This window comes from Corvus brachyrhynchos, unplaced genomic scaffold (assembly GCF_000691975.1).
Source record: "Corvus brachyrhynchos isolate BGI_N302 unplaced genomic scaffold, ASM69197v1 scaffold221, whole genome shotgun sequence".
Classification (NCBI taxonomy): Eukaryota; Metazoa; Chordata; class Aves; order Passeriformes; family Corvidae; genus Corvus; species Corvus brachyrhynchos.
Window position 1 is genome coordinate 2,842,640 of NW_008236622.1, and position 7,764 is coordinate 2,850,403.

A 7,764-nucleotide genomic window follows, 5' to 3' on the forward strand; every position below is an offset into this window, starting at 1 on the left:
CCCCCCCCCCCCCCGGCGCGGCAGGGCCGCACTATCCGGAAGCAGCGCTTGCCCTGGACATGTAACAATGTGAAATGGAAAGGATACCGTTTGGAACAACGTGAAACCTTACATCTAAGTGAGCAAAGTCCTTGAATAAATAGTGACGAGGCTTGCACAGCAAATCCTCCGTTACTGGGTTTGATATCACACTACAACTGCAACTTTACTGAACACTGTTTAACTGGGGATTACAACCAGCGGTCACATTTATCATGAGTCTTGCATTCCCATGCTTTCATGTATTTTCAGAGTGGAGTATGCAGGGGCTGAAACAATACTTAAGGAAAAGACACGAAGATACACAGAAATTAATAAAAACTTTAATCCACCACCTGCCGACTCCCACTGCCCTGTGAGCGGCAGGAGGGAGCAGGGCCTGTGCTAACAACCACTTGGGGCAGCGGAGAATGAAGGTTCCAGAAGAGGGGGGGAAAAAAAAAAAAAGCAAAAGGAGAGGCTGAGAAGGGTGAGAAGGGCAGGGGCAACTACAGAGTGCTGAAAGTTTATAAAGGAGGGCAAAACTCTCACCGGCTGCAGATGTGCGTCCAGCTGTGCAGGGACATGGTCTGGTGAGAGCTGCTGCTCTGCCCGCAGCTGTGTCAGGGTGAGGGCTCAGCTGCGAGCGCTTCCATGGCAGCTGTCACCGCGTGTCACCAGCACCGAGCTGGCGGTCAGGCCGGGGACGGCACAGCGGCACGGGAGCGAGCGCCCACGGCGGGCTGGAGAACGGCCGGGAAATCGCCCTCAAAGGCGGAGGACGCTACTCAATGTGCAAGAACAGCAGGGCGGGCAAAAGGAAGAGCTACCAGGATTTCCGATCCCTTCAGCTGCGCAGCAGCCCGGCGAGACGCGCAGGCGCCGACAGGGGGCAGGCACGGCCCGCGGCGCGTACCCGCCTGAGACCGCCCGTGCCACGTAACGCCACTCCACCCGAAATTACACGAAAAATGGCAAAATACAAAATTACGATCCCCAGGCGGTGCTGCTGCGGCAAAGGCGAGGCGGGGAGACGGGCCACGCGGCAACTCGCGTTTCTCCGGCAGTTGGACCCTCCTGCCGCCCTCCGCAAAATAACGTGGAATATTCTGGTAACGGAGTGGCAGCTGAGGCTCCAGAGAGAGTGGACGTGTATCTAGTACACCTCAGCAATGACGGCGATAAGCGCGTGCTGTTCCCACGGCTGGCACGGTGCTGGGTCGCACCTCCACCCTGGAGGAGCCTGTACGGCTCCCTTGGACAAATTTGAGGCGGAATCACTGAGGCTTGGAAGAAAGGAGGGGGAAAGAAAACCCTTGAAAAAACGCATTGACGGGCACAATTCTACCAGTCTTTTTAGGATATTTTGAGCCCCAAAGTTTCCCACAGAGGAACCCTTCCACATGAAGGGGTGGCGTTGGCCAAGCAGCTTTAGGGATGGATTAAGCAGGATTTACTGCTTCAGAATCCAAGCCAAGCCCTTCTCTTCCCTATCTTTCTCCCTGTTTACTTGAGAACCATTTCACTAGGTTGCAGAGACATAGGATAAGTATCATCTGTGACCTGCTTTTGGGGTGGATTTTAACATAGTAGTGCAAACGGGTGCAGCAATGAGTCAAAAGCAAACCGGCTGGGGAACTTGTACTGGCTAGAAAAGGCATTTAGGGCCACAGGAGAAGACACTAGATGATGCTCAACTCTCCTGGGACTGTATTAATAAACCTGTCATGAAAGAATGACTGACACTTCTGGATAAAAAACAGACATCTAGCTGGAAAGAGGAACATGCCCTTGGATGATAGAGTTTTGGGGCCAATAATGTTTAGAAAATTTGTGCTCCATTTGGCCTCAATCCCTTTATTTTATCCACCTCATTAATCCTTTTTAATTATCCACCTCATTGTTCAAATCCTCTGTTTACTGCTTAGCCTCTAAGCTCTTTTGTAATTAATAAACTGCACCAAATGAAGAACATCACAATCCAGAACATGCTGTGAAAAACAGGAAAGATATAGTTAGAGTTGCAAAGGTCATCTCTAAAGATAGTTTTTCAGAATGAACTGTATTCCTCAATCTGTGCTATTTATAACACATTGCAATAGTACAGTAGCACTCGTGTACAGTTAGTGAATGAGAACACCTGTCACTGTTTTGGGCTTAATGGGAGAGCAAGGACAGGAAGGAGAGCAGGAAGGAAAGGAAGCAGTGACATGCAGAAATCCAAGGAGAATTAATGCTGGAAAGTGTAGGCTACTGATAATAATATTTAAAAGTAAATTGTAGACATTTTTCATTATAATGCAGTTGGTCTGGTTGCCTGCAGACCTGGGGATTGTTTATTAACTGTTGTTACAATGACAAGTATCATTAGGCAATATACTTGGGAAAATCATGAATTATCATAAATAATTAACACTAAGCTACATTAAGTAAACCACATGCTGCAGTGTGTTACACTTGTCTTTCTGGCTGGTTTTTTCCCAACTTTCAGACAAAAGATCTCTACTGCTCTCACTCCAGGCCAGAGCACAGAACTGCTGCAATTCTTTTGCAAAGGTGGGTGTGAGGGAATGGGAGAGGGAGGATTTAGGGTGCTGTGGAAGTTTCCTACACTGTGGCAAAGGAAGCATGTTTGAGGACATGGGGCAGGCAGATTATGAGTAGGACAGAAGTGTAGCTGCTGGGTGTACAGGTTTGTAAGTCAGTAGTTTCATACTTTCCTGTTAGTTTCACAAAGTGGCTCATGGATCACTAAAGCCACCGGCTGTGTGTGTGTTCCCCAGTCCTTCAGGGTAGTCTTACAGCTTCTTCCCTTATTCCACCCTCCATCTCTTCCGCTTCCTGACACTGAAAACCGCCAGCTAGGATTCTCAAAATAGGCAGCTGCAGCTCCCCCGTGCACTCGCGGGTTGCTAGGGAGCTCTGGAGGCGCAGCGCCGAGCCGAGAGGTGGGCAGCACGCACAGCTGGAGCACAGAGAGCATTGAGATGCTTTAGCAGGGGCCACCAGAATAACGGAAAAGAGCCAGAGGGGCTGTCTGGGAGAGGGAAATTTGGCTCTCAGGTTCCCAGCAGTCTGGACTTGCTGCCAGTGCTCTGACTGCTGTCTGTCTCCTGGCAGGAGCCATTTCTGTGTTACTCCATCTCTCAGTGCCGGTGCTTTACCTTCCCTCACTTGTGAGTCCTGTTCTGCCATTCAGCAGCTGCTTTCCCTTCCAGGACCCCACTGCTCTCCTGGGACACGTCTTACCAGGGAACCTGGGTTTTTTCTCCCCCTGGGATTCCTCAAGCAGTGAGGCACATTATACAAACCAGTCACAGGGGCAACACCTGACTTGCACTGTGTGGCTGAGAAGGGTCAGTAATTTGCAGTGTAGTTTCCAGGCATTAGTGCAAGTATCAAATGAAGGCTTAATTCCAAAAGTTCTCCTGCAGCTTCTTGTCAGAGAGAATTAGCTTATGTGACTGGAATCCAGATGTGCACATCTATCAGCTGTTTGAAAGCATGGAAGTCCAAGATGAGTGCAATGCCAATCATTCCTTTGCCATACTCAGAGTCCCTCCTGTCAGGTTAGTAACAGCAAGTAGCAATTTGTGCTCTGCAAAACACTCCCACTCAGCACATACAAACAAAACAATTTCTAAGTCATGCACTTTGTAAGGGAGGGTTCAGTCCTGCAACCCTTGCAAAGGATAAGTTGTACTTTGCTCTTACCATGAGCCCCTGGAACTGGGACAGTGGTGGATTTTGACCATGGAAAACATGAAATAGGCATCCATCCAATATGTTATTCTTCATCATGGTGAAACTAATTTCACTGCAATACTTACATTCAGATTTGCTGCTGTCAATAAAAAGACAAGTTTTACCTCAAATCTTTCAAAACCAGGAACTTTCAAAAGACAACAACCAAACTTTCAGAGAAATTTTCTTAAAATGTGAAGTATTTTTCCCAGTTTGCTGTGGTTAGGTTCTTTTCAGATGGGTTTTATTGCTGGTTTTTAAAGCATAAAGGGTACAAACCTGAAGATATTCAACTTCAAGGTAAAGAGGGCAGAAAATTAGAAGCTCCTGGTCACCGAGACATTAAAATGAACATTGCTGTGCAACCATGATGGTGTTGGTTACTGTTATTCCCTTTAACAACATCTACCTTTTCTCTCCTCCAGGTGAGGCTTTAAAATATAGGTATCACTTCCACTTTTCTTTATCCATTAAAGAATTAGGTTTATAAAGTGTAAGTGACCCTAATTAGTTACTCAAGAAGAAGAAAGTGACCCAAGGATTCCTGTTTATCCAGTTTTTAAAAGATGGTGGAGTGGATTCTCCAAAGACAGGTTAATCTCTTCAGTATTAGATCAAAGTACTGTGCCTACTCAATTATTACAAAGTATTGTAATCACTGCAGTAAAAAGTTACCCATCAAGCCATTATTTGCAAGAGATTGATACACATTCAAGAAAGGATAAAAAAACCCCACAGAACAAAAGGAGCATTTTTGTATGTCTGTGTATCTCTTCAGATGTTCTCCCAGAGAAACTGCAACCATGAGGTACAGCAAATAAAGTCAGATGAGGCTAAAGCTTCTCTTTCTTTAGTAGCTACTCTTCTTAAATGGAGCCAAATTGTATCCTCTCTCTTGTCCAGTGAGATTCGATGGAAGATGTCACAACAGAGTTGGATTTACTACAAAGATTTCAGTGAAGGAGAAAAATCTAGAGGAAAGTAAGTGTTTTTACTTAGATAAAACTTCTTACTGAGAAAGAAATAATCAAAATCTGTTTTAGAAGTGAAGATTTAAAAAGAAAAAAGAAATTATACAGGCAGAGTTGTACGGTAGAGGATTATGTCAAGCAAGAGCTCGTAAGGCTGGTATTTGCCAGTGTGAGTGAGTTGAATTGGGTGAGGCTAAAGGTTTCTCTTCAAAAGTATCTTAAATCTTCCAAACACCACCACTGCTTATTCCCATTAGGACTTCCTCTCTTTTTAAAGTTTTTTAAGTTAGTTTTTTTACTTATACAAAACAGCTATATATAATAGGAGGGCCAAGTACAACCTCTTCCCCAGTGTGCTGAGTATGTTGAAAGCAAAGCATGCATTTAGCTTTTTTTTTCCCCCCTAACCAAAAGGCATAATTTTACTGGGTAGGGTTAAAGTCATTTAGAATATTTTTTATGGCTTTTGATATTCCAGACAAAATAACACCTCAGAAAGGACTTCAGTGTAGAATGAAACAGAAGTATAATGTAGAAACAAATTCACATTTGGTATTTCATCACATCTTTTCCTTTGGGTCTTCATCCAGCACTGATTAACATTATCTTCCATTACTTACCTCATTAGGCAGTACCTTCATCAGTCTTTTAACAGTCTTCTAAAAGGTTATTTGGAGAGAAAGCCTGCAGAAAATTCTACACACGCTAAGAGAAACCCTGGTATATGCTGACCATGCCCTTCTAAATATAAACTTTGGTTAGAGAAATGCAGAGGCTTCTTCATGCACTACATTACATGGACTCCTCTCTGTGACCTCCAGATGTCCTGATTCTCCCTGGCTTACCACATAATAGTCATGTAATACTAACCTTGATGGACTAGATATGAATAAGAGGCTATTTTGAGGTTGTAAGTGCTTCAAATTGTAAGGTTCCCTGCACACTATCCCACAGCTGGCTTGGGAGGAGAATACTTAACTCAATGTAATATGTATGCAGTAGCCTTTATGAAAGCCCGGGCTGTCCTCGGAGATCATTCTCCCTGAGAAGAGTCTGCCTTGGAAAAAAGCAAAATACTCAGATCATTAGCAATGAGTTCCATAAATGTAGCTGCTAAAGCATTAATGTGTGCCTCCACCAACACCCAGACAGTCCAGTGCCCACCAGAACTGTCCATCTTGAACCACAAGCAAACCCTGCCTGCTCCTCCCAGCCTGGGCTGCCACAGTGGGCCATAAACCCAGCGGGTGTCTCTCCCAGGAAGCCAGGCCATACCCCAGAACTCCCTGAGGCAAGAGGGCTGAAAGCCTTCCACATCCCTGAACGTCAGGAGACTGCAGGAAAGTCAGAAGGTGTCAAATGAGCCCTGCTGCTGCTGCAAGGCCAGCAATTCCCAGCCAGGAGTGGATGCTGTTGTTCTCTAAACACCATCTGTTGCAACAGCTGCTGGTGGCTTTCCAAGAGCCTCTTTAGCCCAGGTCTAAAACCTGATTGCTCTCAGTCAACCACCCCTTCTTATCTAACACAGATGAGAGAGACTGAAGATCATGGTCACTTTGGCCCTTTACCATAGGGCATGCCACCAAAAATGGCAGTGCCACTTAGGGACTGGGAGACAGGTTCACCAGAGCCCTACTGGGAGTGCCTGCATGTGTGGTGTGGTGGGAGCAGGGCAGGGGCAGGTATTCTCTAGCTGAGAAACTCCCTCCCCACCGTTTGCATCTGCAGGGATGCAGCAAACAGTCCAGCATCTGGCCTGTCTCTTCCTCTGAGTGGCCTCATGAGCAGCACCTGAGAGCAGCACCATGAGAAGCCTGACCTCTACCAGAGACTGAGCAGCTTCCAGTGATCCCCAAGAGCTTTTCCTCTCCCTAAATCCCATGCTGCAGAGCCCATGGGGAGCAGGGCCCCTACTCACTCCTGAGGCTCACTGCAGGCAGAGCACTCCCCAAGGCGTGTCCGCTTGATGTGTCCCTGCACTCCAGCAGGCACCCCCTCTAAAACACATGGATATCAGAGCACATTGGGCCTGCTATCTGAAAAATGCCTTTTGTTCAATATTTTGCTCCTCATGTTGGCTTTTCATGTTCTGCACTGTTCAGTTATATTTATTTTCTCAGCAGGTCTCCTGTGTAATTTTAATGAAGATTATAAGCAGTGTCACCAGTCTGCCCTACTTTTGAACGAAAAATGCATTGAAAATCACTTTCAGCAACACACTTTTGAGACTTTTTTCTGCTAACTTAAAAAAACTTATTTCTGATTGCCTCCTTTTTCAGAAGATTTTTCACATAGTCATGATTCACTATCAAATAGAAGATTTGTAATTAGGCCAGGATGTCCTAATTACACTTGACCTCAGTTTATACCATTTGACCACGTGTGTATCTCTGAATATCACCATATAAAACGTACTTTTGGAAACCGAGAGTTATTCGATGTTTAAGACCATCTGAAAACAAACAGAAAGAAAACACATCGAAGCAGCAAAGAGCAATCCCTTACTCTAGTTCCTACTTGCACCTGCATTAGTGACTTACCTTCTATTTCCTTCAGACGCCTTAAGGAACAGTAACACCCGTACAGCGCTTTCCCCCGTATTTTTATATTCTGATTATGTAACTGTGGTGCTTGCATAACCGCAACGACAATAAGTGTAGGATTTGTGTAAGGATCAACACACAGCAGCACCTGCCAGCCCATTCCCGAGTCTCCCTCCTCGCCGCCCGGCTCGGAGCGCGCAGATAAGGTGGGTGCCGTGTGTGTCAGTGACGCTCACCCCGTGCAGCCTGGCCGGGAACGTTTAGCCTAAAATAACGTTTGTATTCACTGCATGAGATAGTGTCACCAAAGAAATCAGGTCTCAGCGGCCTTACCGAAGCACACACGACAGACAGCCACCCACCTGCTACCCTGTCCCCTGCCTGGGGGTAGTTCCCTGGTCTGTCCCGCCGCCGGGGATCCCCCAGCCCAGCTGGGTCATCTCCCTTTTCCCGGGGCTCCCGCCCGGCTCCTGGCGCCCCGGCGGGCA